The sequence below is a fragment of the Petaurus breviceps genome, unplaced genomic scaffold (assembly GCF_028583685.1).
Source record: "Petaurus breviceps papuanus isolate PSGF00001 unplaced genomic scaffold, PetGlider_PUasm1.0 90994, whole genome shotgun sequence".
Taxonomy (NCBI): Eukaryota; Metazoa; Chordata; class Mammalia; order Diprotodontia; family Petauridae; genus Petaurus; species Petaurus breviceps.
The window spans coordinates 8,541,232-8,556,160 of NW_027187393.1; the positions used below are offsets into that span (position 1 = coordinate 8,541,232).

The 14,929-nt window shown below is 40.9% G+C and overlaps 1 long non-coding RNA gene across 2 annotated transcripts in view; it reads right to left on the reverse strand.

The window, feature by feature from the left end:
- LOC138153471 (uncharacterized) overlaps positions 1-14,929 on the reverse strand; it is a 92,019-nt gene continuing 77,090 nt past the window's right edge. Inside the window, exons 3-4 of one of the 2 annotated variants that reach the window (XR_011166385.1) lie at positions 3,762-4,012; positions 1-103 (exon numbers count right to left, since the gene is read on the reverse strand). This is a non-coding gene — a long non-coding RNA (uncharacterized lncRNA). The remainder of the gene's footprint in view (positions 104-3,761; positions 4,013-14,929) is intronic. The other variant, XR_011166386.1, reaches the window with a different exon arrangement.

Sequence of the window (14,929 nt, forward strand, 5' to 3'; positions counted from 1 at the left end):
TTAGTCTTCATCGTGGACATCAAGGCCAACAAACATCAGATCAAGCAGGTGGTAAAGAAGCTGTATGATACCGTGGTGGCCAAGATCAACACCCTGATCAGACCTGGTGGAGAGAAGAAGGTCTATCTCCGACTTACTCCAGACTATGATGCTTTAGATGTTGCCAACAAAATTGGAATCATTTAACCTGTGTCCAACTGTCCCACTCCCCCTACAGCAAAAAGTTTTCCAGTATAAAAACGAAACAAAATACCTGTATTCATTTGTATATATTATGGGGGAGAAGGGGAAAGGGGCAGGAATTGGCCAAGATGTTTCTGATAATTTCATATCTCACACAGCCCCCCAGCTCAGTTAGTATATATCAGGGATGTGTTAGAACCTGCTCATATTGGCAAATTCTTTTAATCAGGGTTTGATATATTCTCTTGACATATTTTCACTTTCTTAAGGAAAGTGATGAAGAATATGTTAATAATATAAATTAAATTTACAAGTATGTGCTGCATTTATTTTTTCCAGAGACCTGACTATGAAACAATTTACCATCACGACTCTGGTGTAATCTCAGAAAGAGGTAGATAAAAGCATTAAGGAGGTGTTAATATGTAAATGAAATGTTCTTTTACCCAGTTATCCCCACTTATTACTGCAGGTCCTTTAACCACTCTTGCCCCATTCCCTGCTACTTACTTACTCATTGCCTAGATCAGGGGTGGGGAACCTGGGGTCTCAAGCCCAAACTGGCCCTCTAGGTCCTCAAGTGCTGCCCTTTGACTGAATCTGAAGGGGTGCTTGGGTGCCTGTGCTTGGACCCCAATTCCAGAACCATATTTTTCCCTGGCCTCAAATCACTATCCCTGGCAGCTTCTCCCCAAACCAGGGAGACTATGCCTGACAGTTACTTATGAGTGGGCCTCAGCCAAATACTTCATTCTCTCTCTGGTACAGTAAAAAACTGTACCTGTAAGAATTCCACTGGATTATCTATACTACCTCCCTACCTCATTATATATATTCTGGACTCCTCATTATGTACATACACTTTAGGTTTTAGACATATGTATATTCCTTATTTTTTCTTTTTGGAGCGGGGAAGGTAGGGCAATTAGGGTTAAGTAACTTGTCCAAGGTCAGTATTAAGTGTCTGAGGCTGGATTTGAACTCAGGTCGTCCTGACTCCAGGGCCAGTGCTCTATTCACTGTGCTACCTAGCCACCCCCATATGTATATTCTTTACAGCTATCTTGTCAAACAAGACATTGATGGGTAGCAGACTGGGCATTCCTCAGTCAGCCCTGACTGCTAGTTGACTTAGTGACATAGCAGACCTAAAAACCACACCTCCCTGTGACCCCACCTTGGGCTTCTCCCAATGAACTCTGGGTAAAACACCTGTACAGTAGATAACAAAAAGTACATGTTCTTTTAAGAACTGACCACTCCTTAACCAACTCCCTAATCCCACCCCACATCACCTAATTAGCATATTTGGCACATGTTTTACTATAGTTTATCCTATATAAACTTTAACTGTACCCCTCTAAGGTCACAGGATCCTTAAGAACTTTTGCCTGCTGAAAAGTATAAAAATAAATCTTTGCCAACTTGACTTAAAGAATACTTGAGTCTGTGAATTCTTTCCAGATGACCCTGTCCTATACTCCAGTACTTGAGAGGTCCCTGAACCTTCCTCAAACTGCATCAAATCCAAACTTCACAGATTTGTTCTTTTGTGACATTTAGATTCAGTCAAAGGGCAGAACATGTGACCTCAGGTTCCCCACCTCTGTTCCTAGGAGGATTTCCTAGTATAAACATGAGACTTTCTGTTTTGAGAAGTTAACAGAGAATGAATCTATAAATCTTTTCTTTCTTTTTCTCAAAACAATTCAGTTTTAAATCTATCTCATTCTCCTTTCTAAAAACACTCTCCTTAGTCACCTCCTCTGAATAGTGTTACATTAATTTTCTTAGCAGTTTGACTAGCTAAGGCCAATTTCTTGTTGTTGTTGAGTCATTTTTCAGTCATGACCTACTCTTTGTGACTGTATTTGGGGTTTCTTCGAAAAGATACTGGAGTGGTTTGCTATTTCCTCCTCTAGCTCATTTTACAGATAAGGAAACTGAGGCAAACAGGGTGAAGTGATTTGTCCAGGGTCAGACACCTAGTAAATGTCTGAGGCAGATAGGTCAACGTGAATCAGAGATAGAGGTTTTATTACACTCAAGAGTGTGACACACACCACCAGTAGCTGATGAAAGTGTCATTCACAATTTGGCTAACAGTATTGATTACTGTTAGGATTATTGACTATTAAATAAGCTGTGAATAATCTGATCGTCTCCTCTCCTCTCCTCTCATCCCCTCCCCTCCCCTCCCCTCCCCTCCCCTCCCTTGTTCTGCTCAAAGGAAGGTAAATTTTGGTGGCAGAAAGCTACCTAGTTAACTTGGGATTTACTGGCTAGATTTCTTTCTCAAAGATCAAGTTTTAAGCACAATTCACTCTGGATCTCAAGGACTGGACAACAAGAGTTACTGCCTAAGCACTACTTAATGGTTATTTTTCGCTCCCCTCATCCCCTCAAAGTGAATGTCAATAGTAACTGTTTCTCTTTTGGCCAACAACCCTGAAGATATTCCCTTCCCAGGTTGATTTTTTTTTTAATTAAAGGGGCCATCCCTTGATTCACTTCTTAAAGAGGCCTTTTCACTGAATGGGCATTGCCTCACTCAGTGAAAATCTGAAAGGATTACCTTAAATTAAGGATAACCCCTAGTTTAAAAGGGCCAAAGTCTCCCACTACATCCAGGGCCATCTCCAATCATCCTGATCTACATCTGGCCACTGGACCCAGAAGACTCTGGAGGAGAAAGTAAGGCTGGTGACCTTGCACAGCCCTCCCTCACTCAAATCAAAGTCAACTGCAAGTCACATCTTCATTTCCCTGACGGCATGGTCCTCTTTGAGAACAAAAGACAAACTGCAATAGTATTTATACATTACATGAGAGAAAGAAAAAACATGGCTGCTTGTATAGCTGGTTATGCAAAGAAAAAAAGTGTGTGCTTATTATGGTGAATGTATATCATTAACTATAGGAGATAAAGAATGGGTATATTGGGGCGGCTAGGTGGCGCAGTGAATAGAGCACCGGTCCTGGAGTCAGGAGGACCTGAGTTCAAATCCGGCCTCAGACACTTAACACAAAAACTAGCCTGTGACCTTGGGCAAGTCACTTAACCCCAATCACCCTCCAAAAGGAAAAAAAAAAAGAATGGGTATATCCTTGCTAATATAGCCAGTTGTATTAAATCAAACCTATAATGGCTATATTAGGAAGAAGGGCATTCCAGGGATTATTAGTCTTCCTTTTTTTTTTTTTAAAGCAATTAAGTCTTATTATGGTAATTAGTCTAGCAAAGGAAACATTGAAAGGAGCCAGCTGTTGCAGCTGGTCATGCAGTCCCTGAAGGGGTTATATGCAGCAAAATGGCAGCTACAAAATAAGGTGGAGTCAGTTATGCTTTCTCAGAAATTCACTGTCGTCAAAAGCTTTTGGCCACCAACCCTCAAGATCTTCCCCTCCCAGTTTGATGTTTTTTTTTTTTTTTAATTAAAGGGGCCATCCCTTGATTCACTTCTTAAACAGGACTTTTCACTGAATGGGCATTGCCTCACTCAAAGTGCCCAGTCAATTGTACAGCTCCTAGAATTCTGATGCCAGCTCACACTGGCAACTATTTCTACCCAGCTTACCCTTTTCTAGTCCTTCAGAACATGAGCTTCTCCACTGGAATATAAGCCCCTTAAGGACCATATTTTGCCTTTTTCTGTATCTCCAGTGCTTATCCCAGTGCTTGGCACAGAGTAAGCACCATTTAAATGCTCTTTGATGGACTCTTCCCCGGGAGCAAGGTTCCTCCTTGATTGAGAGGCAGGGTTGGCAAGCTTACTTCCTTTTGGGGCAGCCAGGGGACGTTGCCAGTCTTCTTCCAGCAAGGTTCATACTTCACAAAGGCATAAGAGAAATAAACACATTTTTTTTTGTACATAACATATTAACACCTAATTACCTCTGTTATCTGCCCCTTGTTTTCTGAAATTATATCAAATGGGAGAGGGGAAATGGAGACAAGTGATCAATTGGTCAGGAAGCCTGCCCTTTCCTGCCTTCATATGTATATGTTCACATGCATATATATGTCTGCCACTAAGGCAAAAACAGTTTTGCTTTATTTCTGTGTCCCAGTATTTGACATAGCACCCAACACATAATAAGTCCTTAGTAAATGCTTGCTGGTTAATTGGGATAACCAAAAGAATCCTATGCTTAGAGTTGGGGGTGGGTGGGTAGGTGTTGAACCTTTGAGTCTGCACTTTCATGGTAGTTAGAGGATCATAGAATTAGAGCCGAAAGTAACCTTTAGAGGCCATCTAATCCAACTCTCTCATTTTATAGGTGAGGAAATTGAGGCCCATAGAGTGACTTGCTTAGGCAGTAAGTTACAGAAGCAGGATTCATTTTTTTGTCTCATGGAGTCATTGCTTTCTGTTAAGCCTGCTCAAAGTATAAGAGTTCCATTCTTCGGTAAGACTTGCCATACTGTCCTAAGCTATAGATTATCATTTTGATTCTTTCTTTCCTATCATTTCCTTTAATATTTCATTTTCATTTTGTTGTATTTTTTCATATACTATTGTAGATTTTTTTTGTTTTTTTTTCCCCCTAATTATGGCTAGGGTATTTTTTTTTTCCTCTAAGGTTTTATATATAGACTTCTTAAGTTACTTTTTTTCTTCTGAATTTTCTTTGAGTTTCTCTCATTTCAATGTATTTCTCCACTGTGTTCAGTATTTTCTTCTGTTTACTCATATCTTTAGCCTGTTTCTGGATAGGGGCTTTGTGTCTGCCTCAGACTTTTCTCCCTTCCATACTCCTGGATGGTGTGGGTAGGCCCTGTTTAGTCCTAGATGCAGTGGTTAATACTAGGCCCTGGCTTCTGTAGAAATTGCTGGGTTTTAGCTCAATGACCTCATGGCTCAACTTAGGTTTAGCCTTGAATCCTTCTCTGTCTCCTATCTATTACATCCGAACTCAGATTTTGTTCTGTACCTTGCTGTGAGCCTGATATGTCCTATCCAGATGTTGATGATGGTGCTCATAGATAGCAGTGCTCCTCAGAACCCTTGGGTTAGCTATCCTGGCCCTTTCTCTTGCTGTGACTTAGATGGAGGCTACCTGGGTCCTAGGTTGGGGTTGCCTCTGTGCTGAACTGCCCCTATGGTTCTAGGTGGGGTTGTGTCTCTGGGAGACTGTCTGGGCAGTGAGCTCCCCAAGCCCTGGCCTCACCTTGTCTCTGACCTTTGGTTCCCTGAGAGTCCACAGGATTCTGTCAGTCCTTCTGTGCAGGCCTGAATAGAGGCACTTATAGCTGTTCCCTTTTCTCTTCTTTTTTGTTATTCCTCCTGGTGCATTTGTAGAGCTTTTATGGGTGTTTGCAGGGATCTTGGCTCCTCTAGGTCCTAACACACAGCCACCTTCCCACAATTCCCCAAGAAACTGGATTCAAACCTAGGTTGTCTGACTCTAAAGCTAGCCTTCTTTCTTTTGATTCTATTACTGCCTCCCAACTTAACAGCTTTAGGTAAGTCACATTACCTACCAGAGGCTCAGTTTCCCCACATGTATCTACCTCACAGGATTGTTGCAGGAAAACTGCTTGTAAAACATTAAGTTGATCTAGTGGACTAGAACTTAGTGCACTGAAGTTAGCTTCAGGAAGCCTCGAGTTCACATCCTGATGCCTACTGGTCAGGTACTGTGTTATGGTCCTGGGCAAATCACTTAAGTTCTCTAAGTTTTAGTTTCCTCATCTGTAAAATGGGGATAATGATAGGACCTACCTTATAGAATTGTTGTAAGGGTCAAATAAGATAATAATTGTAAATCACTTAGCATAATGCCGGGCGCATAGTAGGTGCTATAGAACTATTGGCTATTATTATTTCTAGAGTGCTCTGAAAACTTTAAGACACTATATAAATGCTAGCTATTATTATGTGCTACCTATAAAGCTGAGAGAACTATTATTAGTTCTTTGAACTTTAGAGTTTAGCAACAACTAAGTGCAGCTGAATAAGGTGGGACCTAGTCTTTTGGGAAACCCTTCTCTGGAACCATCCGTGTCCTGGAGTATGGGAAGAGGCCTGATTAATTTTACTGTTGGGGAGGGGGTGGTGCTTGGAAGTTAAAGACCATTTTAAAGCTGTTTCACACTGGCTGTTAGAATAAAATGAGCTCTCCTATTATTACGATTATTATCTCTCCTAGAAAAATATGTGGAAGGTACACTTCAATCTCTCTCATTCTAAGTAGGACCACAATTACTAGTTTTTAGTCAGCTCCTCCTAGAAGTACAAAGAGAAGAGAAGCAGATCTTTCACAGACTTGGTGATAATTTTAAAAAACACATATGTTTTATTGATGCCTTTGTCTTTACAGCACAGTTATTTCCCCCCACCCCATAACCTATAGATCGAGTCCTTATTTGTGACAAAGAAAAAAAAATTAGGTAAAACCAGATGCTTTAATCTAAATTGTCTGTCCTAGCAATTCTTCTCTGCCCTGAGGAAGGAGGTATATTTCATTTCCTCTCCTCTAGGAATTCCCTTGATTTTTCCATTTATTAGAATTTAACTTTCTTTTAGTGAGCTTTTGGTTTACATTGCAGTAATTGTGTATGTCCACTAATAGAAACAATAAGATTTAGAGCTGAACTCTCACTTGAATTCATTCTCCTTCTCTACCCCCACCCCCACCTCCCTCCTTCGAAAGATCCCTATTACTGTCGAGAGTAACTCCGCCTCACTCTGGAGTGAAACCTAGGAGTCAGCTTTTATTCCTCACTCACTCTCTTTCTCATTCCCCTTCATATTCAGTCTGTTGCCAAAGCCTGTCCATTTTATCTTCCTAACATCTTTCTCATATATATGCCTTCTTTCCTCCTCTGATATTGCCGCCATCCTCTACTCAACTGTCAAAGTGATCTTCCTAAAGCACAGGTCTGACCATGTCACTCCCCTCCTCAGTACATTCCAGTGGCTCCCTATCTCCGCTAGGATCAAATATGAAATCCTTTGTTTGATAAAGCCCTTATTAACCTGCCTCTCCCCATACTTTTCCTGTCTTCTTATACCTTATATAGCCCTACATATTCGGCAGTCCAGTGACACAGGCCTCATTTCTGTTCCTTTCACAAAACACTCCATCTCCAGGTACATTTGCCGGTGTAGTATCTGGCCTCATGGCTCAGGTTAAAGCAAAAAACTGGATTAGAAAATTGGTATTCAGGGGTGGCTGGGTGGCGCAGTGAGTAAAGCACTGGCCCCAGAGTCAGGAGGACCTGAGTTAGGTTCCAGCCTCGGACACTTAACACCTATACAAAAAAAAAAAAAAACTAGCTGTGTAACCTTGGGCAAGTTACTTAACCCCAATTGCCTTCCCAAAGGGAAAAAAATTTTTTTAATGTTAGAAAATTGGTACTGGAGACCTTTATTACTATTGGACATAACAAGCAAGCAAACAAAAGCTCACACACACACATACACACACTACATGGCAAAATAAACTGACAAAAATTTTTCATCCCAGATGTAAGAAACTCACCCTGATGGGGTACCTGGGGTCTAGATCAATTTGTGAAACCAACTTGTAAAACCAGTCTGTTCAATTGTAACTGCAATTTGTCCTTTCCCACCCTTGAGATCTGCCCCTTCTCCCTATCCCACACTCCACCTAGGCAACACCCAGTGACCCCTTTGTTCTTACTTATCTCTTCATTTCTTCTGGGCCTGGCCCACACCCTCCTTTATCTTTGCCTTTTGTCTCCTTTGGCCTGGCCCAAATCTTATCTAAGCTATCTATTCACATGCTCCTCTTGGTCAGCTCTAACCTTTGTCTATGCATTGAGGCCCCTCCTGTCTGGTCAGCCCTGACAATGGCAGCCCTACCCTTTAAAGGTAAAAGCATGTACCCCTCTCACTTGCAGGTCCCCTAAAGGACTCTTGCCCGCTTCTCATAGAAGTGTAACAATAAACTTCTACAACTCTCACTCCAATTAAGCCTGAGACCTTGAATTCTTTCCAGACCATATTGCAGGTTTTCTGGTCTTAGATAAGATCATAATTCCTGCTGAACCTATTGGGATCCCGTCCCCCATCAATCCCAGTGCAACGGTGAGGGAGGAAACATGCTCAAAGCTGAGGTTCAGCTGGCAAAGTTATGTACCTTAAGAATGGGTTTGATTGAGGACAGGCAATCAGTACCAGATACGGCAGGAGGCCTTCTGAATCAGGAGCCAGACATGGTGGGGAAATTCTTAGGGTCACTTATAGGAATACCAGGCTTGGGCAAAGCTTGGGTAAGAGGAGTTTCTTTGTACAGACCACAAATTGATGGGGAAGATCTAATGTTAATTATCTGAGGCAGCAGAAGATGAGAACTAGGGTCAGGCTGCTTCAACTGGTTGAGTTGTTGTTCAGTCATTTCCATCTCTTCTTCATGACCCTATTTGGGATTTTCTTGGAGTGGTTGGTATTTCCTTCTCCAGCTCATTTTACAGATGAAGAAACTGAGACAAACAGGGTTTAAGTGACTTGCCCAGGGTTACACAGCTAGTAAGTGTCTTAGGCTGAATTTGAACTCAGGTCTTCCTGACTCCAGGCCTGGCACTCTATGAACTGTGCCACCTAGTTGCCCCATCAGGCTTTTTCAGACTCTTGGTGATCCCATTTGTGGTTTTCTTGGCAAAGATACTAGAGGGGTTTGCCATTTCCTTCTCTAGCTCATTTTACCGATGAGAAAACTGGGGCAAATAGGATTAATTGACTTGTGGAGGGTCACACAGCTACTAAGCATCTGTGGCTAGATTTGAATTCAGGTCTTCCTGACTCCAGGTCTGGCACCCTATCTGGCATCATCTAGCTGCCCTGCAGTAGAGTTTCATCCAGTTAAGTGAAATGTTGTACATCAATTGATCATTAGGTGGCATAATGGATAAAGAGCTGGACTTTGGAACATTGACATTTCAATCATCTTAGACACTGAGTAGCTTTGAGATTCTGGGAAAGTCACTTAACCTCCGTAAAATGGAAATAATAATAGCACCTTCTTCTTCATAGGGGGTGTTATGAGAATCAAATGAGAGTACATGTAAAGTTTTTTGAAAATTTTAAAACTCTACATAAATATTAGTTACTACTACTACAATCCTCCCATCTCTGCACAGAAGGTATGGAGGTGCATTGGCCTCAGTCTTCTTAGTCAGGTTTAGTCATTATAGTCATTCAGTTTCAGTTTTTGTTGTTCTTTCTGTTTACAGAGAGGTTGTTAGAGGCAACTGTTTGGTTGTTTTTGGTTACAGGGCAGGGCCATCAGAGTGATTAACAGGCCCACAAACTAAATTGAATTCTAATTCCTTTAGTTTAGTGGCTTGTCAGATCATCCCTCTTTTCTTTACAAATCCCAGCCTCCAGCCATCTGCTTTCTCAACTCTTCCCCAGGTGTTGCTGAACACCCACTTAGCATAAGTCATACAACCTTGCTGACTGGGTCCTCTATAAATTTATGTTATCTACTCTTAACTCTCTTTGGAATCTGGAAAACCAGGGTTCAAGTCCCATCTTTGGTCGTGGGGCCTTAGGCAAGTCACTTAACCTCTTAGTTCCCCAGGCAACTCTCTGAGACTATAAACTGCCTAGCAGTTACTGATCTGCATTGGAAAAGAGAGTTTTCCTGAGACTTCTTTCTGAACACATCTATGAAATCACAGGTCTGATTCAGAATGGGCCAAAATGAATTTCAGCTAAATCCTTAAAACTCTATGCTGGTCTTTTACTCTTTCTTAACAGTATCCATTCCGAACTCTCTCTTCTCACCTCACCTCACCTCACCTCACCTCACCTCTCCTACTGCTTATCCTTAACTAACTAAGAAGAAAGCTCGCTAACCTCCTATGTCCCTGAGAAGATTTAGAAAATCCGTCATGAAGGCATCTTCAAGTAAGGGTACTGAAGTCAGGCACTATCAGTTACTAAACTTATAAACTTGAGCAAGTCAATTGTTTGCCTTCTCAGTGGGTGAGGGACGTTGTAAGAAGGAGAGAGAAAATTCAGAATTGAAATTTTTTTAAAAATTCATTTTAAAAACAAAAAATAGGGGCAGCTAGGTGACACAGTGAACAGAACACCGGCCCTGGAGTCAGGACGACTTGAGTTCAAATACAGCCTCAGACATTTGACACTTAACTACCTGTGTGACCTTGGGCAAATCACTTAACCTCAACTGCCTTGCCTTTCCCCCTCCAAAAAATAAAATAAAATAAATTTATTTTAAAAGAAAAATCTGTTATGAGTTTTCTTTTTCTCTACACTTTACTTCAATATAATCTCCCATTCTTTTTTCGCTCTAGTTTCAGAGAAAGAGGTGGCCCTTCTTGCCAACAACAACTCCTTTTACTTGTGCCATTGGTCTCCTTCCTTCTTATTTTCCCCTCTTTCTTCACTATTTTTCAACCTTTCCTTACTTTCTATCTCATTCTTGAGAAGGGGCCACCCAAACCAGGGAATAAACTTGTTAGACTTGTTCTTCTTATAAGAAGGAATGTCAGCACATTCCTTCCTCAACCTGACTTCCTGGTGACCTTTAAGATTCTGGTACTGAATCTTAACCATCCCCCCCCTGGCCCCTATAGAATTGGCGCCAAGCCAATATCTCTAAGGCTCATACTTGTCTGTCACCCAATCCCTGACCTTTGTGTTTCCCGCTCTCCCCGCAAGAACTGTATAAAAGAACGCCCGAGAAGACACTCGGGGTCCTCCATCTTAAGTGTATGGTTGGACCCGGGTTCGAACTCGTGAATAAATGTTTGTCTTCTTTGTCAGTCTTGTAGTCTCTGTTTTTTCCCCTGGTACCATGTTTCATACCATGTTTCATACCACGTTTCAATTCTCTACTTCCTTCAGACATGTCTGGATCTACTCTATCCTTAAGAAACAATTGCTTTTTTTTAAATTCAATTTTATTTTGAATTTTGAATTCTTCTCTTCCTCAGTCCTTTTCCCCACCCATTGGGAAGAGTCATGCAAAACAAATAAACAGAAACAAAAAGAGAAGAAAATATGCTTCAATCTGTATTCTGAGTCCATTAACACTCTTATCTATAGGTAGATAGTATGTTTCATCATGAGTCTTTTAGAATTATGGTTGGTCATTGTGTTACTGAGTGTTTCACAATGCTTATCTTTATAATATTGCTGTTATTATATAAATTATTCTCTGTGGTGAGAGAAGAATAGGTGTTCAGGGGCTCCAAAGACCAGAGTCCCTGAGTGGGCAGTCTGGAATGAATTCATAGGCTCAAACATTCTGAGTCAAGTTGGTAAAAGTTTATTGCTTAAGCTTTACAGTGGGCAAGAGTTCTTAGGGAACCTGCAACCTTAAAGAAGTCATAGGTATAGTTTATAAAGAGTTATAATAGTAAATTAGATGTCAATTATGCTAACTAGGTGAGTAAGGGTGGGATTAGGGAGGAGTTAAGGAGTGGTCAGTGCTTAGAGGAACAAGCACTTTTATTATCTACTGCGAAGGTATTGCTCATAATTCACTGGGAAATAGCCCAAGTGGGGGGAGCTACCTGGAGGTGTGGTTTTAGGCTTGAAACGTCATTAAGTCAGCTAGGGGTCAGGGCTTACTGAGAAATGCCTAGTCTGCCACCCATCAGTGTCATGTTTGAAAAGATGGATGTTGGGAAACTAGGCTAACGGGAATTCAGGGTAGGTGCAGCTGGCCATTATACTAGGGGGAAATAACATTTGCCTAAGCTAAAAAGTTTATAGATGGTTTAGTGAAGGATTCATAGGTGTAGCTTGTTATTGCACCAAGCAGAGATAAACAGTTCATGAATTGTTGCCAGGCAGAATGCTGGCAGGGGGAAGGGGCAGAGTTAATGCTCTGAGGCTGGGGGGTGGGGGAGAAAATGTGATTTTGCAGACTGATGTGATTTTACAAACTGGGGTTCAAGCATATGCACCCAAGCACCCCGTCATCTTGTTTTGTTCACTTTGTCTTGCGTCAGTTCATGCAAGTCTTCCTAGGTTTTTCTGAAACCATCCTCTTCATCATTTCTTATATAGCACAATACTATTCACATTTATATACCATGATTTGTTCAGCCATTTCCCAGTTGATGAATATCCTCTCAGTTTTCAATTCTTTGCCACTACAAAAAGAGCTGTTTTATGTACACACACACACACATTTTTTTGTTTTACACATAGGTTCTTGATCTTTTGGGGCTATAGACCTAATAATGGTAACAAAGGGTATGCAAAACTTAATAGCTTTCTGAACATAGTTCCAAATTGCTTCCCAGAATGGTAAGACTAGTTCACAGTTCCAATAGTGAATTTGTCTACCTGTTTTCCCACAATCTTTTCATCATTTGCCAAAGAAACCATTGCTTCATCCTACCATCTCTTCAAGCCATTTTCCTATATCTCTTCTCCCTTTCATAATCAGACTCCTAGAAAAAATTATTTTCATTTCCTGCCTCTATTTTCTCACCTCTCTTCTCAGGTTCTTACAATCTGACTTCTTTTCCCACTGCTTCTGGAACTGCTCTTTCCAAGGTCATCAATAATCTCTTCCTTGTTAAAATCCACTGACCTTTTTTCAGTCCTCATCCTTTTTGACCTCTCTGTAATGTTTGACCCTGCCAATCACCTTTTTCTAGATTTTCTCTCCTTCCCTGGGTTTTATTGACATTGTTCTATTGCAGTTTTCCTGCTATTGACTATTGCTTTGACTATTCCTTCACCATTTTCTTTACATGATTACCATCTTTGTACCCCCTTCTATCTATTCGTGGATGTGCCCAAAGGCTCAACCCTGGAACTTCTTCTTTTTCTTTCTAAATTCTCTCTTTTAGTGCTCTCATTAAATCCCATGGATTATTTTTATCATCTTTTTACAGATGATTCCCAAATCTACATATCCTTCCACCCTTCTGAGTGTCCTTTGCTCTGAGGAGTTCTCTTTCTTCTGTGGCTAGATGAGTGACCTGTTTAAGAACCAAATCCATACAGGTAGATCTCCATCTCCCTTTATAGAATATCTCTCTCCTCCTATGGGAATGTTCTTCGGTGGGACCTCCTCCTATCACTAAAACAAAAACTTCCCCTTTCTTTTTGTTTGTTTCTATCCTTCCTTTTGCCTCTTCACCTGATTTCCTATAGGGTCTTGTTTTCCTGAGGGACTACAGGAGATATTTTCCCTTTATTATCAACCTTTGCCTTGTTTAGGGCACATCACATATTCCTCTCTATTTTCTCTCTCCCTTTATGCAATTTAGTTCCAAGAAAAACAAACAAACCCCTCCCCCCCATAGATTCACCTGTAGGTGGGGTGTTGTGAGGTTTAGTCCATGGCATTTCAATCTTGCTTCCCTACTATCTCTTCTGTTTGACTTTAGCTTTCACCCTTGTCTCCTGTATTTTTAGAAAAAAATCTCATCATGGTCTCTTTGTTGTTTCCTTGTTGTTGTTGTCCTTGGTTGCTATATTTGTTTACCTTTCTGGAGTTTCGGTCAGCCAGTAAACATTTATTAAGCACCTACTATGGACGAAACTCAATGCCAAATGCTGGGGATACAAAAAGAGGTAAAAGACAGTTCCTGCCCTCAAGGAGTTCAAAATATAGTGGGAGAGAAAACAAGCTAACACATGTGTACAAACAGGTTATTTGTAGGATAAATAGGAAATAGAAGGAAGGCACCAGAATTAAGAGGGTTTAAGGCACTAGAATCCCACCTGTGGAAGGTGGGATTTTAGTTGGACTTTAAAAGAATCCAGGGAAGCCAGGAGGCAGAGATAAGAAGGGAGAGCATTCTAGGCATGGAGGACCATCAGCAAAAAATGCCTGGACTCAAGTCGTAGAGCTTCTCATTTGTAGAACAGAAAGGAGGCCAGTGTCACTTACTATGTACCAGGTGCTGTGCTGAATGCTTTACAATTATTATTGCAATTATTATCTCACTTGATCCTTACAACAACACTGAAATATTATCCATATTTTACAATTGAGGAAACTGAGGTAAACAGGGTTAAGTGACTTGCCCAGGGTCACACAACTAGTAAATGTCTGAGGCTGCATTTGAACTCAGGTCTTCTTGATTCGACATCCCAAGCTCTATCCACTGTACCACCTAGATGCCTCTCTCATTCTATATTCCTCCCAAATTGGTCTCCCTGCTTCCCGTCTCTCTCCTTTCTAATAAATCTTCATTATAATCATAAAACTGCTATGCCTAAAACCCAGATCTTTCACCACTATGATAAAATATCAAATTCTCTGTACGACATTTAAAGTTCTCAGCATCACAGCTTCCACCATTTTTCTTTCATGTTAATTGTCCTCATGTATTCTCCATTTTCAGTCAGACTGACCTGTTAATGGTTGCTTGCAAATGGTAGTCTCCTGCCTCTAGGGTTTTGTGCAGGTGGTTGGTTCCCCATACCCCCATACCCAGCATGCACTTCCTCCTCACCCAAGCTCATAGGCAGTAAGATCAGTAGGTGGGATTTGAACCCAGTTGCTTCAGTTCAAAGCAATGCTCTTATGATTTATCTGTTCTCCAGGAACAATATTGTTTATTATAACCATCAAGCTTTGTCTTCCTTTTTTCATTCTTTTCACTTACATTATTGTTTTGATTGTATATATTATTTTTGGATTCTGAGTATTTTACCCTGCATTAGTTCATATAGCTTTCCCCATTTCTCATGGCACAATAATATTCAGTTATATTCACACACCATGGTTTATTCAATTATTCCCCAAATGACAGACAATGATGGGCACTGATATT